Here is a 22,132-nt window from a genome sequence, read left to right on the forward strand (position 1 = left end):
GTGCAACCCCCCAGTACATTTTCTCTGTGTGGAGTAGAACAGGGAACAAGAGATGAAGGCTTGGCCCTGTAACGGTCCTTCACAAATACATTGTACTACCCAGTGTGTGTCATGCTACGGGAGGGTTGTATATGTCACACACGTGCACACACAATTCTAATTATTTTTGTATGTGTGTACACTCATACACTAGACTGTGGTATGACTTGGTGAAAGAGCAGCTATTGATGTTGTTAATGGTCCCACTCACGCATGCATAAGAGTATATAGAAACACTTAAAGGCGAATGCTATTCTCTGCTCAACAACAACGGTCAACAATAGCCTGTAGTCATTGACATTGAAAAGAGCACAGAGGAATTATAATAGAATTGGAGTGGTCAGGAGGCGGGAGCATGGTCGAGAGAAGGGGGAACAAGAATGAGGAAGAGAAAAAAAGAGGCAGGCAGAAACGGAAGGACACAGAATGAGGCAGAAAAAGAGAGAAAAAGGACAATGAGTGGATGAGATGAGGACAGAGAGAGAAGGGGGAAGCGAGGGCAAAAAGAGAGAATAAGAAAAAATAAAGAGATACGGTTAGAAAGAGAAAAGGTAGTAGAGAGTAGTCAACAAATAGAGAAGAGAGATACAACAACAATCAGGAGAGAGAATGGAGTTGGGAGAAAGAGAGAACGAAAGGCTGCCGAGTGGCGCAGCGGTCTAAGGCACTGCATCTCAGTGCTAGAGGTGTCACTACAGACATCCTGGTTCGATTCCAGGCTGTATCACAACCCGTTCTGATTGGGCGTCCCATAGGGTGGCGCACATTTTTTAAATGTTTTTTTATTTCACCTTTATTTAACCAGGTAGGCCAGTTGAGAACAAGTTCTCATTTACAACTGCGACCTGGCCAAGATATAGATAAAGCCCAGCGTCGTCCGGGTTCAGTGTAGGCCGTCATTGTAAATAAGAGTTTGTTCTTAACTGACTTGCCTAGTTAAATAAAGGTTCTATAAAAATAAACATTTAATTAAGAAAGGAAGAGAGAGAGAGAGAGATGAGAAAGTGGAATAGACATAGAGAGCGGATTGTTATGTAAGTAACTTACTCGATCACACAGTAGTTTGAAGGAACAGTCTGCGATGGTTCCACAGTCTTAATTTTCTGCCCTGCACCTTTAGAACCCTGGGACCCGTTACTATGGAAACACACACGCACACACTCTTGAATTACATTTACAATACATTTAAGTCATTTAGCAGACTTAATTGATTTGATTTGAATTGATAAATGTACCCAATATATAGCATTATAGCTGTTAATAAACAGAAATAACAATGGCCATTACTTCAGCCTTAATATCACTGCCCCTACTCAACACCCTCCTTTACTTTACTGTGTACACACACACACACACACACACACACACACACACACACACACACACACACACACACACACACACACACACACACACACACACACACACACACACACACACACACACACACACACACACACACACACACACACACACACACACAGAGAGAAAGGAGAGAGAAAGAGGGGGATAATAAAATATGAAATTAATAAGGCTGAAATGGCCACATCAAACGGCGGCGAGGAGGGTGAAGGAGCTTTTCACTCCATCTCCAAAGAACGGGATGTTAGGCTTTAAACACAAACCTTAGCCTGTGAATGCAAGGCGGAATGAGTCTACGTGTGTGTTTTAACTCTTGTTCAGGTTAAGAGGGTTGCGATGTCTTTTATTTGCATACACTGAAAGACGAAGGCACTTCAAATCTCCTGATCACCAATGAGCAACGTTATTCATACTCTATGTGTGTGTGTGTGTGTGTGTGTGTGTGTGTGTGTGTGTGTGTGTGTGTGTGTGTGTGTGTGTGTGTGTGTGTGTGTGTGTGTGTGTGTGTGTGTGTGTGTGTGTGTGTGTGTGTGTGTACAGGCAATGAGAAGAATAGGGCTCAAACTTAATCATTCTGGATTTCTCTACTCCTTTATCCATCCCTTTCTCTCTCACTGTAGACTAGTGTCCTTACTCTCTGTCCTTACCTTCTCTTAACTCACTGCCTTTCTCTGTCTCGCCTCTTCTCTATCTTCTGTTGCCTCCTTCATATTGCATGCAAAGTGGCAGAACAGTTGTGTGTGTGTGTGTGTTTTGTTAGGTTGATGTAAAAGTATCCTAACTGCCATCACTCTGTGTACTTTGTACTCAGTGTGTGTGTGTGACTCCATGGATAGACAGCTCATGAGAACCTCTCGTGTTCAAAGTGAGGTGCCTCCACTCAGCACTGATCCTTGCAGTTGCGAGGGGGGAGAGGTTAGGGACACGTGAAAACAGCAAACTCCCACAACCACCATCATAGAGGGGCACTGGGGCTTAGAGTGAGTGAGTGTGTGTGTGACCTCCATACTGTCCAACACAAGGCAATGGATGTACAGAGTGAAGGGAAAAGAAAGCACACACATCCAAGCATACATACGTACGCACACACATGTAGTAAACACACTCATGTACGCACGCAGGCCCAATCGCACACGCTCTTACATATAGTAGAGGTTCCCTGCTGTCTTCTCTAGTCGACCCCAGAGTCTAAGCCCATTGGCTGGCAGTATTCCAACACACAGAAAAACAAAACACATTGATTTGGCAATGTGGCCAAAACAACCTCGGCACCAAAATCAATGTGTGTTTGTTTGTAAGGGGGTTAAGAATAGAGAGGGTTGTGTGTAAGGGGGTTAAGAAGAGAGAGGGTTGTGTGTAAGGGGGTTAAGAATAGAGAGGGTTGTGTGTAAGGGGGATAAGAAGAGAGAGGGTTGTGTATAAGGGGGTTAAGAATAGAGAGGGTTGTGTGTAAGGGGGTTAAGAAGAGAGAGGGTTGTGTGTAAGGGGGTTAAGAATAGAGAGGGTTGTGTGTAAGGGGGTTAAGAAGAGAGAGGGTTGTGTGTAAGGGGGTTAAGAATAGAGAGGGTTGTGTGTAAGGGGGATAAGAAGAGAGAGGGTTGTGTATAAGGGGGTTAAGAATAGAGAGGGTTGTGTGTAAGGGGGTTAAGAAGAGAGAGGGTTGTGTGTAAGGGGGTTAAGAATAGAGAGGGTTGTGTGTAAGGGGGTTAAGAAGAGAGAGGGTTGTGTGTAAGGTTGTTAAGAATAGAGAGGGTTGTGTGTAAGGGGGATAAGAAGAGAGAGGGTTGTGTATAAGGGGGTTAAGAATAGAGAGGGTTGTGTGTAAGGGGGTTAAGAAGAGAGAGGGTTGTGTGTAAGGGGGTTAAGAATAGAGAGGGTTGTGTGTAAGGGGGTTAAGAAGAGAGAGGGTTGTGTGTAAGGGGGTTAAGAATAGAGAGGGTTGTGTGTAAGGGGGTTAAGAAGAGAGAGGGTTGTGTGTAAGGGGGATAAGAAGAGAGAGGGTTGTGTGTAAGGGGGTTAAGAATAGAGAGGGTTGTGTGTAAGGGGGTTAAGAATAGAGAGGGTTGTGTGTAAGGGGGTTAAGAAGAGAGAGGGTTGTGTGTAAGGGGGTTAAGAAGAGAGAGGGTTGTGTGTAAGGGGGTTAAGAATAGAGAGGGTTGTGTGTAAGGGGGTTAAGAAGAGAGAGGGTTGTGTGTAAGGGGGTTAAGAAGAGAGAGGGTTGTGTGTAAGGGGCTGAGAGGGTTGTGTGTAAGGGGGTTAAGAAGAGAGAGGGTTGTGTGTAAGGGGGTTAAGAAGAGAGAGGGTTGTGTGTAAGGGGGTTAAGAAGAGAGAGGGTAGTGTGTAAGGGAGTGAAGAAGAGAGAGGGTTGTGTGTAAGGGGGTTAAGAAGAGAGAGGGTAGTGTGTAAGGGAGTGAAGAAGAGAGAGGGTTGTGTGTAAGGGGGTTAAGAAGAGAGAAGGTTGTGTGTAAGGGGCTGAGAGGGTTGTGCGTAAGCGAGAGCGATAGAGTGAGTGAGAGGTGGACAACAGCATTACCACAGAAGGGTGACACAGGAAACGGCTGCTGATACAAGTATGGCAGGGAAGCACAAATGTCTGAACTAACTTGTTTTGCAGAAGGAATTTTGTCATGTTTCATTTGTCTTATTTATCTAGCTGATCTGCCATATGTTATTTATTCAAGTGGTACAGCAGAGTTTAAACTTCTTCTGCAGAGTTCAAGCTTTCCCAGCCAGTATAAAACGTCAACAGGATACATGTCAGCGAGTGTGACAAACTATAATCATCATTTCGTCCATTCTCAGAAAAAAAACAAGAAAAGAAAAACGTATATCATCAAACGATCCAAGCGATCGCCGTGCTACGCAAATCAGTATTCAATGACAGCTCGGAGCAAATTATGAAATCAGTGAATTTGTGCCACGGGCCTTGAGCTGTGGGATAATTAGCAATCACCACAAAGCAAGGGGACGGAAATACTCCATTCTTCTCCCTCCGCTGTCAACTTCTTAACTACGCGCCCGCTCACATGAACAGGGTTCCCACTCTGAGCCAATTGGTTGAATCAGGCTTAATAACAACCTGACAAACGTACCATTCCCCGCGCACAAAAGGGACATGTCATTTCATCAACCTAGCCGCGACCTCGCCAAGCAGTGCCGCAGCCGACAGGTAAATAATCCCTCCACCATAACATCCACGTAACATCACAAACTAAAGCTAATCTTTTCTTCTCTCTCTCGCTCCTTTTGATGTATCTTTGATTTGTCTGTACTATAGACGCCTGAGCTCCAAGGTGGCCCGCCACACACACACACACACAAACGCAGGCAGACAGTAACACACGCAGTAAAACATGCACACAAACAGACAGACGTATAACTAATATTCAGAGCAGCTCTTGAAGGAAAAGAGAAAGAAAATAAGAGCGAGAAAGACAGAGAGGGGGGAAGAGAGACGTGAAGGGAACACAGTCAGTTATTTATAATCAGATGAGGAGGAGGCCTTGTGGGTCATTACATGATTACCGTCTTGAGGGGTTTGAGAAGTTCCTACTGCTTCCTCGCAGATTTCATCCACCCACATACTCTACCCTTTTCTACACCCCCCCCCCCCCCCACATGCTAGGATGTTACTCTCCACACTACTTCTCCACACAACCTTATCCCCAATTACACACTATCATATCCCAATACTGTCCTCTAGCTCAAAATCCTACACCACATTCTGGACATCCCTTTCCAATAAACAGGTAGTAGTGCAGTCACTGTCAGGTTAACTCGCTACCGGTCGAAGAGCACTCTTGCTTGCTTGTTTTCTCACAGAGTCATGACAGACATGAGAATCAGAGTCTCTTTAGAGACACATGTAAGCACATTTAACACATGTAGGTCCAATCATGTCATTGTCCAGGCTGTCCACCGCTCTCTCTCTGGACAGCTGTTTAGCATAAAAACAGAGTTTTTTTTCTCCTTCTGTCGCTCGCTCCTCAAAAAGTTGCTTTTGAGTTTTTCAAAGAGCGCGGTGCCATTGAGAGGCAACAAAAGCCAAGGATAGCTGACTACTGCGGCTTGATGAAGTCCACTCCCTCATTACCAATCGCAGGAAACATTTGATGCTTTTTTTGTTTGGCCCAGAGAATTGACCAGGTCTCAAAGAACATGGGGTGGGAAGGCTGAAAAAGAGATGGGGGGGGGGGGGGGGTAAAGGTTGTTGTCCATTCATCCATTTGTGTCTTGCAGCTTGTGTAGAGGGAGAGAAGAAAAGGGAGGGATAGATGGGTTGGGAAAAAGAGAGAGAGAAAAGAGAAAGCTTAAAACAGTGCTTTTATGCCGGCCCGTCCTAGACGACTCTTCTGACATCAAAGTATTTTCACTAACTGGGGAGTGGAGCGTGTGTGTGTGTGTGTGTGTGTGTGTGTGTGTGTGTGTGTGTGTGTGTGTGTGTGTAAGTGTGTGTGTGTGGGGGGGGGGGGGGGGGGGGGATGTATTCAGTCCAAGTGAGGCTACATGGAGGGAAATAACAATGTGAGCACCCTAATTACACCTAATGATCTAGTCCCTTAAAGTGTGACTGCCTTGGGTCCTGGGTGGTTTGTACCACAGGGTCGTTCTCACAACCTCCCCCTGCCTCGGCTGGTCCTCTTGGGAAAACATTTTTGAGCGCAGGGTGACCCAGGACACAACTGGACCCCCCAGCTCCCCTCCTCCAGACCCCCAACCCCCCAGCTGGAGCCTCCCTTTTGTACCCCCCACGACATGCAACTGCATGGGTAGGGGGTGTCCCAACTGCACCTGGCCACTAGGGGCTCCACTAAACCACCAGAGAGGAGCAGACACTCACAGCAGTAGTCCTGTAAGATGGAGCAAGGGAGGGAGGGAGCGAGATAGAGAGATTGGGAGACTGGAATGAAAGAACTGTGGGAAATGGAAGGAGAGAGAAATTAAATTATGTGAAAATGGGGAAAGAGGAAAAAAAGAGAGATGTGATGACGAGAGATATGAAGAGTGTAAAACCCCAGGGCTGTACAACTAATATTGTAGGGACAAAAAACAAAGACAGAAGAATGTTAGTCAGAAAAGAAAAGGCAAAAAAAAAAAAATAACATTACATTTCACTGATAGAATGTCCATGAAAGCAACAAATGCAAGGCTATTTCTATCCCATTGCATTGCATTAGAAAACACATGATTTGTACTCTCATTGTTGTGAAAATAAAACCCGAGGCACAGGGAGCATTATTGTTAGGTAACTAAATGCCAGAGGGACAATAGCAGTCATCAAACATCAATTTTCATTTACTGGGAACTCGTGGGCTGGCGACTCTTCAAACTCTCTATGTAGGTCCTCAACAGACGAAAGGCCTTCACTAGATATGAACACAACCATTTCAGTCCTTGATTTTCCCCTTGGAGCAGAGCACGCTGCAACTGTGGACTTTTATTTATTACATTTTTTACAAAACAGTACTGGCTACCATAGCAATCAGCCACCACAAAGGACAGAAGACATAAGTTTTATAAAGGTTATCATATTTTTCTGGCACCAACAGAGGGAGGGAAATAAATCCTGACCTTCAGCCTGTAGAGAGGGGCAACAGAGGGCTTGAGGGAAAGAGAAGGAGGAGGGATAAAGGAAAAGGGACTGGGGGAGAGGGACAGAGGGAGAGGAAGAGAGAGGACGGGGAGCCAGAGAAAGAAAGAAGAGGGAAGAAGAGAACCTTGGAGGGAGTGTAGCGTAGCTGTAGCCCTTTGAGTGCTAAGAGCAGTAGGAGGCTAGCGACCTGGATGGGGGCTACGCAAGAGGGGAGCAGCGGCCTCGATAGGGTAGCTAGCCGGAGGCAGAGGCAGGGTGGTTTGGGTGGCTTGGCAGGGTGGTTCAAGGGTCCTGGGGCCTATTTTCACAACCTTACTAATTCACTACTCTCACCCATCCTCCCCTCTTCACCTTCACCACACACACTGACTCTACATCCAAAGTGTCAGATGGATGGAATCATTTAAGGGTCATCCAGTGGAGGCAAGGAGCCACCCCCATCACACCCCACCACCCCTGGCTAACTTGGCAGGATGTCCACTGTGTGGAGTGGAGGGGAGCCCCCCCCCCCCCCCCCACCACCCTCCAACCCCAAAACCAGATGGCCTCACAAAAGGGAGCATGGGAGTATGAAAGAGAGGGGGCAAAGAGGAGGCAGAGAGAGGGCAGAATAAAACCAGGGGTATTTACAGGCTGGATTAGGATGAGGGCAAGGGGTGGAGAGGGGAGCATTTTGGGGTTGGGTGACTTTAAGGCCCTGGTGAAAGACCAACATGGAGGGGGACACAGAGTAGAGCTCCAGTGACCCTGAAACTGTTCATTAAAACACCCCTAAACCAAACCTTATTAATCCCCTGAGAACCTGTGCAATCCACAACCAATGGGTAAATAGACGTTTGTGAATGCTTTATCTCTAGTGGTTAGTGGTTGTGTTAACTACATAGACCAGTGGTAAAAGGGTAGTCATCTAGCCCAGTAGTTCCTAAACTGTGCGCAATGGGTTTTTTACCCGAAAGGTTGCAAATTCGAATCCCTGAGCTGACAATGTAAAAATCTGTCATTCTGCCCCTGAACAAGGCAGTTCCTAGGCCATCATTGAACATAAGAATTTGTTCTTAACTGGCTTGCCTAGTTAAATAAAGGTAAAATAAAATAAATAAATACATTGTGTATGTATGTTCTAGCAAGAGTGTAGGTGAATGCCTATGAAAAGTGGAAGAATGTTTTCCTGCTCTCCTCTCCTGCAAAATGCAAAATTATTTTCCAATTATTTATTATCATAGACACTACAAACACCTCGCAATTATCTCTGGTGTTGCCAGGATAATGGTTCTACCTGCTTACAATAATGCTATTAAATTGCAAAGTAGTTTTGGAGCATCGCTAGCTTCCAAACATGGTACTGTCCTCCACCCCACCCCCCTCCTCACCCGCCTCACCCCCTCCCTCAACCTTTTCTCTCCTCACTTTGAAATGCAAGCAGGCTGATTCATTCCCTCCGTTCGCTTGCCCGTTTCCCATTCACACAGCCAGCGTTCGCCCTCTTCCTATCTCTCGGTTTCTCTCTCTTACCCACCCCACTCCCCCTCGCTCTCTCTGTGTCCGTTTGAGTCTTTTACCATCGCCAGGTATGATCGAAGACAGCTTTGTGACACCGTGTGTGACACTGTGTGCTTCTCAGGTAGAAAACCCATTAAGAAAAACACACAAGAGCAAAATTGGAAAGACACAGTGACAGAGGTGTGTGTGTGTGTATGAGGTGTGAGGTGGAGGGTACATTTATGAATAAATTAAAAAGAGGAGCGAAGAGGGGATGACTTAGTCTTTACCTTCAACGCCTTCGATGAAAGGTAGGAAGGTGTCCCTCTGAAGTCCGTTTTTGTACAGATCTGAAAGGAGAGGGAGGCGCTGTGTTAGCGCTGCTGTTTAGCCCCCTAATAATGTCACTCTTCCGCCAAAGATTGGCACATAAAGTGGCTATTGATGAAGTAAAGGATGGGTGGGGATGCAGGACAAAAGGGCAGAGGAAAAATGTATTTCTCTACCGGCAGCAGCAGCTAGCAGCAGCAACATAAAATGTATTACATTCTCAAACAATGGTGGCGGGAGAAAGGGCTCTCGCTTTTTCAGCTCGGACATTGTCCACAGACTCCCGTGAATAGATTTTCCAATTAGCTCTGCTGGAACAAATTACATCTGAAGTAGCATCCCTGAGAGACAGAAAAAACAGAAATATACACACACACACACACACACGTTGGTTTTACTATCCAAGTGGGGACCCTAAAATGTACAGTGGGGCAAAAAAGTATTTAGTCAGCCACCAATTGTGCAAGTTCTCCCACTAAAAAAGATGAGAGAGGCCTGTAATTTTCATCATAGGTACATATCAACTATGACAGACAAAATGAGAAAAAAAAATCCAGAAAATCACATTGTAGGATTTTTAATGAATTTATTTGCAAATTATGGTGGAAAATAAGTATTTGGTCAATAAAAAAAGTTTATCTCAATACTTTGTTATATACCCTTTGTTGGCAATGACAGAGGTCAAACGTTTTCTGTAAGTCTTCACAAGGTTTTCACACACTGTTGCTGGTATTTTTGCCCATTCCTCCATGCAGATCTCCTCTAGAGCAGTGATGTTTGGGGGCTGTTGCTGGGCAACACGGACTTTCAACTCCCTCCAAAGATTTTCTATGGGGTTGAGATCTGGAGACTGGCTAGGCCACTCCAGGACCTTGAAATGCTTCTTACGAAGCCACTCTTTCGTTGCCCGGGCGGTGTGTTTGGGATCATTGTCATGCTGAAAGACCCAGCCACGTTTCATCTTCAATGCCCTTGCTGATGGAAGGTTTTCACTCAAAATCTCACGATACATGGCCCTATTCATTCTTTCCTTTACACGGATCAGTCGTCCTGGTCCCTTTGCAGAAAAACAGCCCCAAAGCATGATGTTTCCACCCCCATGCTTCACAGTAGGTATGGTGTTCTTTGGATGCGACTCAGCATTCTTTGTCCTCTAAACACAACGAGTTGAGTTTTTACCAAAAAGTTCTATTTTGGTTTCATCTGACCATATGACATTCTCCCAATCTTCTTCTGGATCATCCAAATGCTCTCTAGCAAACTTCGGACGGGCCTGGACATGTACTGGCTTAAGCAGGGGGACACGTCTGGCACTGCAGGATTTGAGTCCCTGGCGGCGTAGTGTGTTACTGATGGTAGGCTTTGTTACTTTGGTCCCAGCTCTCTGCAGGTCATTCACTAGGTCCCCCCGTGTGGTTCTGGGATTTTTGCTCACCGTTCTTGTGATCATTTTGACCCCACGGGGTGAGATCTTGCGTGGAGCCCCAGATCGAGGGAGATTCTCAGTGGTCTTGTATGTCTTCCATTTCCTAATAATTGCTCCCACAGTTGATTTCTTCAAACCAAGCTGCTTACCTATTGCAGATTCAGTCTTCCCAGCCTGGTGCAGGTCTACAATTTTGTTTCTGGTGTCCTTTGACAGCTCTTTGGTCTTGGCCATAGTGGAGTTTGGAGTGTGACTGTTTGAGGTTGTGGACAGGTGTCTTTTATACTGATAACAAGTTCAAACAGGTGCCATTAATACAGGTAACGAGTGGAGGACAGAGGAGCCTCTTAAAGAAGAAGTTACAGGTCTGTGAGAGACAGAAATCTTGCTTGTTTGTAGGTGACCAAATACTTATTTTCCACCATAATTTGCAAATAAATTCATTAAAAATCCTACAATGTGATTTTCTGGATTTTTTTTTCTCATTTTGTCTGTCATAGTTGAAGTGTACATATGATGAAAATTACAGGCCTCTCTCATCTTTTGAAGTGGGAGAACTTGCACAATTGGTGGCTGACTAAATACTTTTTTGCCCCACTGTATTTCCATTCAAAATCCGATTTTCCCTAACCCTAAACCTAACCCTTAACCTAACCCTAACCCCTAACCCTAACCCTAAAATAGCATTTTTCCTTTTGGGGTATGGCGAAATGTCCCCACTTGTCAGAATTTTCCTTGTTTTTACTATCCTTTTGATAGTAAAGTTACATAGTAAAGTTGACCACAAACACACACACACACACACACACACACACACACACACACACACACACACACACACACACACACAGATGCAAACAAGCAGGTGTTGTTGATGTTTGGTTTAAGCTTACATAAGTAGCAGCTGACAATGAAGTAAGACTTTGTTAAAATACCTTCTTAGTGGAGAGAACAACGGTTAGATCTATACGACGCATAGCAACGTGTGTTGTTGTGAGGGGGCTCTTCAAGTGACGCTCCTATCAATGTGGTAATTGTTCCCCAATGGAAAAAGTCAAGCAACACATGACATTTTTTTTTTTAAATTACTGTGGATGGAAATCATTCAGCCCATATTTATCAATCCAGGTTGTATGTGAGATGTAACATTAGATCACTTGAAATGTATGGTGGTCTGGCCTACAACGGGCCTGAGAGGCAAGCAGCCTCTAACCTAGAGTCACCATGGTCACCACAATCCTTAGCCTATCAACCCTGAAATGAAGCATTGAGCCTGTCCTTTTTCGACCTAAACATCCATTAACACTAGAGCATCAAAAAGGTAAGGCTGACAGCGCGACAACTGCTCTGCTCTAGCTTCGCAAACAGCAAAACAAAAACAAGAGCGTGCTGGGGAGCGTAGCACATCATTTCTAAGCAAGTTCCCCTTCAATCATATAAACCACTTTGGCTGCGTTTGATGGCCTAGCGCCACCTATGAACCACATAACCCACTTTAGCTGTGTTTGATAGCTTAGCGACATCTATCAACCACATAACCCACTTTAGTTGCTTTTGATAGCCTAGCTAGCGCCATCTCATGTGGAGATCAATAAAGGAGGAATCCTTTCCTTTCATGTCAGGTTGTCTCTGAGAGCTTAGTGTTCCATTAGCCGTCTAATTAAAAAACAAACAAGCGTCTCTTTCGAGTTCGCGCGGTCCGTCGCTTTGTTCTTAATGACTGGTAAATGTCAGAGAAGCTTAGCTTTGTATACGAGATAGAGAGAACGATCTCGGTTGCCATCAACTCAAAAACCCACTCGAGCAATGAGACATTGACGACGTTGGTCCTGAGATGAGGAGAGAGCCAACGTCATGTCTCCCTCCACTCTTACTTCCTCCCTCGCTCCTTCTCTTTCTGCACCTTGCTCACTTAGTATTAAATGTAACATCACTACCCTTACAAAACGACAGCGGTATAATCAACAAAGGCATAATGAGACTAAGAGAAAGAGAGGATGGATGGAGCAAGAGGGAGGGAGAGATTAAAGAGTTTACATGGCTCATGCATCAGATCATTTTATCCTGGGAGGGAGCAGTTCAACATCAGTTCAACAAACAGAAAGAGGCCTAGTCCACCCCAGATTTCCATGTAACGACTTTCCTCTTCTTCTGACGAGGAGTAAGAGATATCAGACCAATGTGCAATGTGGTAAGTGTCCATTTTAATATATAAAACTGAACACTAAAAAAATACAAAATAACAAAGTGAATGAACAAACGAAAATCGAAACAGTCCCGTCTGGTGCAAACACAGACACAGAAAACAACCACCCACAAAACACAAAAGGAAAACAGGCTACCTAAATATGGCTCCCAATCAGAGACAACGACTGACACCTGCCTCTGATTGAGAACCATACTAGGCCAAACACATAGAAATAGAACAACAGAACAAAACATAGAAAAACAACATAGAATGCCCACCCCAACTCACGCTCTGACCAAACTAAAATAAAGACATAAAAAAGGAACTAAGGTCAGAACGTGACATTCCACTAGATATCACAGCCACAAAGTCGGACTTCACAGTCACATGGCCGAAATTGGCTAAAATAATGTGCTTCATTTAAGGTTAGGGTTAGGCATAAGATAGCAGTGTGGTTAAGGTTAGTGTTAAGGTTAGGTTTAACATTTTACGAGGATAAATTGTAGACATTGCAGAGTTTTGCCCTGATTATGACCTTGTGGCTGTGTTAACTAGTGACGACCCTCTCTCCCTCAGTGTCATCATTACGGTTGTGTTCAGTGGAGAGAAAACATTTTGGAACGGAATGAAACAGGGAGAAACTTTTTCCATAAGAACACAGCATTTCATTTTCTGCTGCCAAGCGTTTTGCTACAGTGCACTGCTGAACACGACCCGATCTATTGACAGTCTCGCTGACCTCCTCTGGCTGCCATTCAGACAGGACTTACATCTCTTCAATATCAGCTTATTACTGTAACTGAATCCAAAGGATGAAATATGCATCCACATGATAGGGCACTATAACAGATATCTGATATCCTCCAGAAACAGTGAAAGTGAGAGAAACAGTTGTATACTTGAAAACACAATAGAGTGGGCTATATGGAAGGGGAAGGTGCGCTTGACACGATGTGAAGTGAACAGGTTGGACTGGATGTGAATTGGAGAGGGAGGTACTGTAGCATGTGTGACTTTGTTCAACAGCATAATACGAGGAAGGAGAGAGCTACATTGCTATGCAAGCTGTAAACGGTGTGAGATTGTGATTGTGATAAAGCATCATTAATTGCTGCTGTAAGTCACTCTGGATAAGAGAGTACGCTAAACGACAGAAATGTAAATGTACCCTGGTCCTGAACTAGGCCAAGTCACCTGAGGAGAGAGATAGAGAGAGAATTTAAAGGCAACCAGACGACAATGTGCCTTCTCTTATGGCAGACGAGCATATGGTTGCGCACATTTTGTTTATGATGTCATCGTTTTCTCAAATTTGGTACCGACAAGTTGAAGCTTGAGACAAAAAATATTCAGCTAACCATCCTAAAGTGTAATTAGATGTGTTTTCGTTGTGTAACAATACTGTTATAGGCCTACTATGCTACGATATTATATTAGGTTATGTAAAAATGAAAATGTATCATTATGTGATCTTACAAGACATTGATTGAGCTTTGATCTAACTTTACTAAACGAGCACCATTGTGAGAAGTGATCATCTTCTATTTGTAATAATAATGTCATGATCGTCTTCGGGAGAAAGAGAGGAGGACCAAGGCGCAGCGTGAAGTGAATACATTCTTCTATTTATTAAAGAAGAAAGAAGAACACTTGACAAACTTACAAAACAACAAACAAACGTGACGCTATATATAAACAGTGCAGACACAAGCAACTAACATATAGACAATAACCCACAACCCACAATACAAAACAGGCTACCTAAATATGGTTCCCAATCAGAGACAACGCAAAACACCTGTCTCTGATTGAGAACCATATCAGGCCAAACACATAGAAATAGACAAACCAGACATACAACATAGAATGCCCACCCAGATCACACCCTGACCAAACAAAACATAAAACATACAAAGCAAACTATGGTCAGGGCGTGACAAATAACAAGTGAAAAGAGGGACTATTAAGCGTAGGCAACAGACCTGAATGAGATGTTATTTTAAGCGATTGGAGCGCTCTTCGTGGTGCTGAAAGGACAGCGCAAGGATCACGCAATGATGTTGAAGAAGTTGAACCAACGTGTGGTGTTGAAGGATGGCTGGAGGACCGCTCTGCGCATTTGGCCAGCTCAGGAACAAACAACAATCATTTGCAGTAGACCTAATAGGTCAACAACAATGTGGTACAGCTATTTGTAGGCTATAGCCTAATGTAAATACATATAGCCTAATATCATTGCACTGTTTGCGAGGAAGGCTTTATTGCAATTTCATTGTATTGTGTAGCATACAGTGGCAATATAAAGTACAGTATGTGAACTCTTTGGAAATACCTGTATTTCTGCATAAATTGGTCATAAAATGTGATCTGATCTTCATCTAGGTCACAGCAACAGACAAGCACAGTCTGCTTAAACTATTAACTCACAAACAACTATACGTTTTAATGTCTTTATTGAACATACCGTGTAAACATTCACAGTGCAGGGTGGGAAAAGTATGTGAACCCTTGGATTTAATAACTGGTTGACCCTTCTTTGGCAGCAATAACCTCAACCAAACATTTTCTGTAGTTGCAGATCAGACCTGCACAACTGTCAGGAGGATTTTGGACCATTCCTCTTTACTAAACTGTTTCAGTTCAGCAATATTCTAGTGTGAACTGCTCTCTTGAGGTCATGCCACAGCATCTCAATTGGGTTGAGGTCAGGACTCTGACTGGGCCACTCCAGAAAGCGTATTTTCTTCTGTTGAAGCCATTCTGTTGTTGATTTACTTCTGTGTTTTGGGTTGTTCTCCTGTTTTATCACCCAACTTTTGTTGAGCTTCAATTGGCGGACAGATAGCCTAACATTCTCCTGCAAAATGTCTAGATAAACTTGGGAATTCATTTTTATGTCGATGACAGCAAGCTGTCCAGGCCCTGAGGCAGCAAAGCAGCCCCAAACCATGATGCTCCCTCCAGCATACTTTACAGTTGGGATGAGGTTTTGATGTTGGTGTGCTGTGCCTTTGTTTTCTCCACACATAGTGGTGTGTGTTCCTTCCAAACACCTCAACTGTAGTTTCATCTGTCCACAGAATATATTGCCAGTAGCGCTGTAGAACACCCAGGTGCATTTTTGCAAACTCCAGACGTGCAGCAATGGTTTTTTTTGGACAGCAGTGGCTTCTTCCATGGTGTACTCCCATGAACACCATTCTTGTTTAGTGTTTTACGTATCGTAGACTCATCAACAGAGATGTTAGCATGTTCCAGAGATTTCTGTAAGTCTTTAGCTGATACTCTAGGATTCTTCTTAAACCTCATTGAGCATTCGGCTCTGTGCTCTTGCAGTACCCTTTGCAGAACGACCACTCCTAGGGAGAGTAGCAACAGTGTTGAACTTTCTCCATTTACAGACAATTTTTCTTACTGTGGACTGATGAACATCAATACTTTTGTAACCTTTTCCAGCTATATGCAAGTCAACAAATCTTAATCTTAGGTCTTCTGAGGTCTATTTTGTTCGAGGCATGGTCCACATCAGGCAATGCTCTTGTGAAAAGCAAACTCAAAATTTGTGAGTGTTTTTCATAGGGCAAGGCAGCTCTAACCAACATCTCCAATCTCGTCTCATTGATTGGACTCCAGGTTAGCTGACTCCTGACTACAATTATCTTTTGAAGAAGTCATTAGCCTAGGGGTTCACATACTTTTTCCAACCTACACTGTGATTGTTTAAATGATGTACTCAATATAGACAAGAAAAAAACAATAATTTGTGTGTTATTAGTTTAAGCACACTATGTTTGTCTATTGTTGTCACAACAATAGACAAACATAGCGTGCTTAAACTTATAACACACCAATTATTGTTTTTTTCATTTAATAAAAAATTATATTTGATGACCAATTTATGCAGAAATCCAGGTAATTCCAAAGGGTTCACATACTTTTTCTTGCCACTCTACACGCTGTATCATTTAAAAAATATATATTTCACCTTTATTTAAACTTTACTTAACACCCATCCCGGATCCGGGAGCATCCTCATCAGTAAAAGCTGACTAGCATAGCCTAGCATAGCGCCATAAGTAAATAATAGCATATAAATATCATGAAATCACAAGTCCAATACAGCAAATGAAAGATAAACATCTTGTGAATCCAGCCATCATTTCCGATTTTTAAAATGTTTTACAGCGAAAACACAATATGTATTTCTATTAGCTAACCACAATAGCCAAAGACTCAACTGCATATTTTCACCATGTTTCTACCGCATAGGTAGCTATCACAAAATCGACCAAATATTGATATAATTAGTCACTAACCAAGAAACAACTTCATCAGATGACAGTCTTATAACATGTTATACAATAAATTTATGTTTTGTTCGAAAATGTGCATATTTGAGGTATAAATCATAGTTTTACATTGCAGCTACCATCAAAAATATCACCAAAGCGGCCTCCCGGGTGGCGCAGTGGTCTAGAGCACTGCATCGCAGTGCTAGCTGCGCCACCAGAGTCTCTGGGTTCGCGCCCAGGCTCTGTCGCAGCCGGCCGCGACCGGGAGGTCCGTGGGGCGACGCACAATTGGCCTAGCGTCGTCCGGGTTAGGGAGGGTTTGGCCGGTAGGGATATCCTTGTCTCATCGCGCTCCAACGACTCCTGTGGCGGGCCGGGCGCAGTGCGCGCTAACCGAGGGGGCGGGTGCACGGTGTTTCCTCCGACACATTGGTGCGGCTGGCTTCCGGGTTGCAGGCGCCTTGTGTTAAGAAGCAGTGCGGCTCGGTTGGGTTGTGCTTCGGAGGACGCATGGCTTTCGACCTTCGTCTCTCCCGAGCCCGTACGGGAGTTGTAGCGATGAGACAAGATAGTAATTACTAGCGATTGGATACCACGAAAATTGGGGAGAAAAGGGGATACATTTTTTTTTTTTTTTTTTACAAAAAAACAAATATAATATCACCAAAGCAGCCAGAATAATTACAGAGAGCAACGTGAAATACCTAAATACTCATCATAAAACATTTATGAAAAATACATGGTGTACAGCAAATGAAAGATAAACATCTTGTGAATCCAGACAATATTTCCGATTTTTTAAGTGTTTTACAGCGAAAACACAATATAGCATTATATTAGCTTACCACAATAGCCAAACACACAACCGCATTTATTCACCGCATAGATAGCATTCGCAAAAACCAGCAAAAGATATAAAATTTATCACTAACCTTGACCAACTTCATCAGATGACAGTCTCATAACATCAGGTTATACAATACACTTATGTTTTGTTCGAAAATGTGCATATTTAGAGCTGTAAACCGTGGTTATACATTGTGAATATGTAGCATCGATTCACCAGAATGTCCGGAGCTATTTTGGACACTCACCTAATCTGACCAAAGAACTCATCATAAACTTTACATAAAAATACTTGTTGTATGGCAAATGAAAGATACACTGGTTCTTAACCTCTAACGAGTCACAACCCGGATCCGGGATCCCCCCCATCAAAAAAGCTGACTAGCATAGCCTAGCCTAAAGCCACAGGGATATCATATAATCAAATGTTCATGAAATCACAAGTCCAAGACACCAAATGAAAGATACAGATCTTGTGAATTCAGCCATCATTTTCCGATTTTTTAAATGTTTTACAGGGAAGACACAATATGTAAATCTATTAGCTAACCACGATAGCAAAAGACACAACTTTTTTTTCTCCACCATTTTTTTCCTGCATGGGCAGCTATCACAATTTCGACTAAATAAAGATATATATAGCCACTAACCAAGAAACAACTTCATAAGATGACAGTCTGATAACATATTTATGGTATAGCATATGTTTTTTTAGAAAAATGTGCATATTTCAGGTATAAATCACAGTTCTACATTGCAGCTGCAATCTGAAATAGCGTTGGAAGCAGCCGGAATAATTACAGAGACCGACGTCAATTACCAAAATACTCATCCTAAAACATTTCTGAAAAATACACAGCATACAGCAAATGAAAGCCCAACATCTTGTGAATCCAGCCATCATTTCTGATTCTTAAAATGTTTTACAGGGAAGACACAATATTTAAATCTATTAGCTAACCACGTTAGCAAAAGACACCACTTTTTTTACTCCACCAGTTTTTTACTCCATCAGTAGCTATCACTAATTCGACTAAATAAAGATATATATATAGCCACTAACCAAGAAACAACTTCATAAGATGACAGTCTGATAACATATTTATGGTATAGCATATGTTTTTTTAGAAAAATGTGCATTTTTCAGGTATAAATCACAGTTTACCATTGCAGCCACTATCACAAAACTCACCCAAAGCGACTAGAATAACTACAGAGAGCAACGTGTATTACCTAATTACTCATCTTAAAACTTCTTGCAACTATAGGGGGTGCTGTTCCGCATTAGCATATTTGGGTCTCCAAATTAAACTGCCTCGTGCTAAATTCTTGATCGTACAATATGCATATTATTGTTATTATTGGATAGAAAATACCTTCTAGTTTCTATAGAAGTTGGAATTTTGTCTCTGAGTGGTACAGAACAATATCTACAGCACTTTTCATGACAGGGTTCAGATTTCAGAAATTTTTACCCCTGATCTGGAGTCTGTTTTTAAGGCGACAGTGAATGCTATGAAGAAACCGACACTGCCTACGTCTTCCTCTGGGTGTCTGTACGTCATCACGTTTTGAATGGAGTCTATTGCACAATCCCAGCCATTATAAAACCACAAAATGTATAGGGACCGCCCTTTCTCGTCGCGCGCCTGAAGCGTGAGGGACATCGGACTTGCCTCATTCCAAATCCTTGTCTAACCAGCAATATTTCTCCGGTCATGTTTTCAGTCGTTATAGTTGTTAAAAACATCATAATGTAGTTAATTTGAACCGTTTTATAGCAATTTATATCCGTTTAGTGCGATTTTGAGGAATTTCTTTGTTGTGCACTCTGAAACTTTGGACACGTTTTGGGGTCCCGTTCGATCGTTAGTGGATATTTCGAAGGACAGAGGACATCTATCGACCAAAAGACGTTTATAACATAGAAAGGATACATTGCCCAAGAATATGATGGAAGAACAGCTCAAAGTAAGCAATATTTAATATGATAAATCGTTGTTCTGTCGAAATATTTTAAACGCATATTTCGCCATTTTGTTTGGTATAGCTTCACTTGGCGAACCCTGTATTGAAAAGTAAGGATAATTTTAAAAATGTAAATCAGCGGTTGCATTAAGAACTAATTTGTCTTTCGATTCCTGTCAACCCTGTATTTTTTAGTCAAGTATATGATTAGCTTTCGATTAAACTAGATCACTCTGAAAGCTGACGTTCCTCATTTTGAGGCTTGAGTTGTGACTATTTCCATTGTATAACCACGGTTTTGTATGGCTAAATATGCACCTTTTCGAACAAACTGTATATGTATGTTGTAAAATGATGTTACAGGAGTGTCATCGGAAGAATTCTGAGAAGGTTAGTGAAAAAATTAATATATTTTGGCGGTGATTACGTTATAGCGCTCTTTGGCTGGAATCGATGCTCTGGTAACGTTTGCACATGTGGTATGCTAACTTATCGATTTATTGTGTTTTCGCTGAAAAACGCTTAGAAAATCTGAAATATGGTCTGAAATCACAAGAACTGGGTCTTTCCATTGCTATGCTTTGTCTATTTTTATGAAATGTTTTATGATGAGTAAATTGGTCATACACGTTGCTCTATCTAGTAATTCTAGTCGATTTGTGATGGTCGGTGCAATTGTAAACTGTGATTTCTACCTGAAATATGCACTTTTTTCTAACAAAAACTATCCTATACCATGAATATGTTATCAGACTGTCATCTGATGGTTTTTTTTATAGGTTATTGGCTATCAATATCTTAGTTGAGCCGAATTGGTGATAGCACCTGAAGGAGTAAGAAACTGATGGAGTTAGAATAGTGGTGTATTTTGCTAACGTGTTTAGCTAATAGATTTACATATTTTGTCTTCCCTGTAAAACATTTTAAAAATCTGAAATGGTGGCTTTATTCACAAGATCTGTATCTTTCATCTGGTGTCTTGGACTTGTGATTTAATGATATTTAGATGCTACTATCTACTTGTGAAGCTATGCTAGCTATGCTAATCAGTGTGTGGGGGGGGGGTGGGGGGTGATCCCGGACCCGGGGTAGAGGCTCGTGAAAGGTTAAAACATTTCTGAAAAATACACAGCGTACAGCAAATGAAAGCCCAACATCTTGTGAATCCAGACAATATTTCAGATTTTCTAAGTGTTTTACAGCGAAAACACAATATATCGTTATATTAGCATACCACATGAGCTAACATCACCCCAGCATTGATTCAAGGCAAAAAGCGCGATAACGTTATCACCACCAAAATATATTAATTTTTTCACTAACCTTCTCAGAATTCTTCAGATGACAGTCCTGTAACATCATATTACACAATGCATATAGAGTTTGTTCGAAAATGTGCATATTTAGCATCACAAATCGTGGTTATGCTTTGTAATCAGTCAAAACATGGCATGCATTCTGGCCGGCGCCATCTTGGAAGGGCACCTAAGTTTACGATTATTTATCGATTAGATTGACAAAAAAAATACAGGTTGGACAGGTAATGAAAGATGCATTGGTTATTAATGCAACCGCTGATTTAGATTTTTAAAATTAACGTTACTAGACATACAGTGTGCGTTACAGCCAGACTAGTGCCGCAATAATGGCCGAAAAATGCGTTTACATTTTTCCACATAAATACGGAATAAAATCATAAATAGCTCTTACTTTTGGACGAGCTTCCATCAGAATCTTGGGCAAGGTGTCCTTTTGTCCAAAAGAATCGTTGCTTTGTTGTAAAACGTCCACTTCAACTTCGGAACTAGCAGCTAACATTAGCTACGTGGCACACACATGTCCAAATCCTCAAACGCAATACTACGAAAATTCCGAAAATAGCAATATACTCGCATAAACTGATATAAATCGGTTTCAAATAACTTCGTTATGATGTTTCTAACACCTATTTCGAATTAAATCACAGACGGATATATCCTAGCCCGATAACAAGAGCTATTCAACATGCCATTCTGATGTCCCCTCTTGCGCCTTGGCGAGCGTCCAAAAGAACGTACATGTCACTCCATTGCCTTTTATAAACTCTGAGAAATACGTAGAGATTCCATTCCACTTCTCATTGGTTACTGACATCCAGGGGAAGGCGGGTGCAGTTCATTTCGATGCATAGGGCACACACAGAGCTTTAAACTGATCCGAGATCAGAGCCTAGTTTTCAGACCTTCGCATGTCCTGTCATGATTTTCGCTGTAGAAAGAGTTCTGGTTCACCCACAGACATAATTCAAACGGTTTTAGAAACTAGAGATTGTTTTCTATCCAATAGTAATAATAATATGCATATTGTACGAGCAAGAATTGAGTACGAGGCAGTTTAATTTGGAGACGCAAAATGTCGAAGTTGAAACAGCACCCCCTGTAGTGACAAGAAGTTAATGCAACCGCCGTGTTAGATTTTTTAAAATAACTTTACCATTACAAACAGCTTGCGTTATTGCGAGACAGCGCCCGCCAAAACGGCAGAGAATAGGAATAACATTTTCAACAGAAATACGAAATAACATCATAAATTGTTCTTACTTTTGTTGAGCTTCCATCAGAATCTTGTAC

At 42.4% G+C, this 22,132-nt stretch overlaps 1 pseudogene; it reads right to left on the reverse strand.

Annotated features, from left to right (window-relative positions):
• LOC139555890 (lactation elevated protein 1 homolog B-like) overlaps positions 1-22,132 on the reverse strand; it is a 72,563-nt pseudogene that overhangs the window by 189 nt on the left and 50,242 nt on the right.

This window comes from Salvelinus alpinus, chromosome 27 (genome assembly GCF_045679555.1).
Source record: "Salvelinus alpinus chromosome 27, SLU_Salpinus.1, whole genome shotgun sequence".
Classification (NCBI taxonomy): domain Eukaryota; kingdom Metazoa; phylum Chordata; class Actinopteri; order Salmoniformes; family Salmonidae; genus Salvelinus; species Salvelinus alpinus.